A 2,515-nucleotide genomic window follows, 5' to 3' on the forward strand; every position below is an offset into this window, starting at 1 on the left:
CATATATATAAAATACAGGACACATATTTTATAAGATTATTTATGATAGTCACTCAAAGAATTATATACAAAGAGTGCAGGAATTCTGTCCACACACTAAAGACCAAAGAATCCAGCTGAGGGCCTGGGTCCCACAGAAACATTCTGCATGAGTCCAGCTGAAGTCCTAGAGCCCGTAACAGTGTCTCCCATGAGTACAGCTGGAGGCCTAAAGCCCATGACAACATCTCATGCACCCCTGTTTCACAGATCTGCACTGGGAAGGCCCAAAGGTCAGTGGTGGAAGCTAGGAAGTCTGTGCCAGGGGGATGAAGGATCTGTGTTAGCAGCCTGAGGGATCTGCACTGGAGCCAGGAAGCGATGCTCAAAATAAGAACCAGAGCTCCCTCGACATGTACCACAGCCATTCTCAGCAACAGTGATGTCCCGAGCTCCTCTGATGATGAGGACAGCCGAGTTCCCATCAGAAAAGCCAATGTAACAAGCTTCTCCAGGAGGCTGAGCTGTGCACCATCTTCCCCTCCAGAGCCAGGAAGCAATGCTTGAAGTGAGCACCAGAGCTCCCCCAAAGTGAACCAAAGCCATCCTTGGTGATGATGAGGTCCGGAGCTCCTCAGACGATGAGAACAGCCGAGTTCATCAGGAAAACCAGCATGACGAGCTCCTCCAACAGAATCAACAGCTCCTTACAGCGTCTACCAGCACCCAAGGGCTTCTACCAGCTCCCAACAGCCTCTCTACAGCTTCCCTAACAGCCTCTTATGCTGCTGGTAACAATCCTAGGTGGGCCTCCCACACCCAGCACCACCCTGGTTCAGTTCAGCTAGGTGTTGTTACAAGCTGACCACCAGTTGTCAATCCGCCACAAGGAGGAGGAGCGGAAGTTGGCTGGAAGTGATAAAATATGTGTGGAGGTCTTCACTGTCTCTCTGTGCTCCCCTCTGTGGCTTACTGTAGAAGACTCTCGTCCACCTGCACACAGGGAGATGATGATTTGAGGCAAATGGGCCCCTCCATGTCTGCAGAACTGGATTTGAATAAATCCTTTTTCCTAAAAAAAAAAAAACAAACAAAAAGAGCTGAGGATGTGAGGTTGAGCTAAATGTGAAGACCCTGAGTTCAACCCCCAGTACCCCAAAAGTAAAAATAAATAAACAAATACAACCATATACAAAAAACAAATGCCGTGGAAGATATGGGGGCGGTCCTGCTACACTGCCAGGGGGAATGTAAATCAGTACAAGCATTGTGTAAATCAGTATGGAGGTTCTCCAGAATACTCGAACAGCTACCAGGTGGTCATGCTATACCTCACCTTGGTACATAATGCGGGAATTAAAGTCAGCTTACCTTGGCAGTACTTGGATTCCATGTTCACTGTAGCACAGTTCACTGCAGCCAAGGCATGGAGCCAGGCCAAGGGCTCAGCAAAGGCTGATGGATGAAGAAAGCACACTATCCAAGCCGGGCGTGGTGGCGCACGCCTGTAATCCCAGCACTCGGGAGGCTGAAGCAGGGGGATTGTTGTGAGTTTGAGACCAGCCTGGGCTACAAAGTGACCTCAAGGCCAGCCTGAACTGCATAGTGAGACCTTGTCTCAAAAAGACAAAGAAAGAAAGAAAGAAAGAAAGAAAGAAAGAAAGAAAGAAAGAAAGAAAGAAAGAAAGAAAGAAAGAAAAATACGCTATCCAGACCATGGAGTATGATTCAGCCATATGAAAGAACAAAATTATCCTATTTGTGGGAAAATGGAAATGGAGAACTGGATGTTAAAGGCCATAAGCCAGACTCAGACAACCGTTGGATGTTTTCCCTAAAATATGGAATCTAAGGGGAAAAAAGGATGGCATGAAAGTAGAAGGGAGACTATTATTGTACAAGAGAAAGGGACTAATGGGAGGGGAGGGGATGTGAGGGAGTGGATACCAACAAACTGTTATATGCATGTATGAAAAATACCACACTGAAACTCAATATTTCATTAAATTAATAGGCATTTATAAGTGGGGCTTCTCAGAAGTGGCTGGATCTAGGGTATGTGATGCTGGGATCAAGGATGTGATGCTGAGATTGATTCATGGTGTGATGCTAGGATTAAAACTGCTCTGCATTGGGTGTGAGTGCTACCTGCCCTAAGCATGGGTATCCTGGATAGGACATAAGGCACAGAAAGAGGGTCACTGCCTATCACTTGGTGTTTGCTGCCTTCTGCCTGCAGTGGACTGTTTCTCCTCTATGATGCCCCTCTGCCATGCCACCCTGCCTTGGAACCAGCAGAATATGGACTGAAACTTCTGTGAATTGTGAGCCAAATAAACCTTTCCTCCTTTAACTCTGGGTGCTGGATATTATGTCTCCACAAAGAGAAAAGTAACTAGCTGGGTGTGGTGGCGCCTACCTGTAATCCCAACAGTCAGGAGGCTGAGGCAGGAGGATCGTTGCAAGTTTGAGGCCAGCCTGGTCTATAAAGTGAGCTCAAGTTCAGCCTGAACTGTGTAGTGAGACCCTGTCTCAA

General features: G+C 47.2%; 1 pseudogene; it reads right to left on the reverse strand.

The window, feature by feature from the left end:
• LOC102022962 overlaps nt 1-1,372 on the reverse strand; it is a 4,467-nt pseudogene extending 3,095 nt beyond the window's left edge.
• Between the last annotated feature and the right edge of the window lie 1,143 nt (nt 1,373-2,515).

The sequence above is a fragment of the Chinchilla lanigera genome, unplaced genomic scaffold, assembly GCF_000276665.1.
Source record: "Chinchilla lanigera isolate Chin_1 unplaced genomic scaffold, ChiLan1.0 scaffold00142, whole genome shotgun sequence".
Taxonomy (NCBI): domain Eukaryota; kingdom Metazoa; phylum Chordata; class Mammalia; order Rodentia; family Chinchillidae; genus Chinchilla; species Chinchilla lanigera.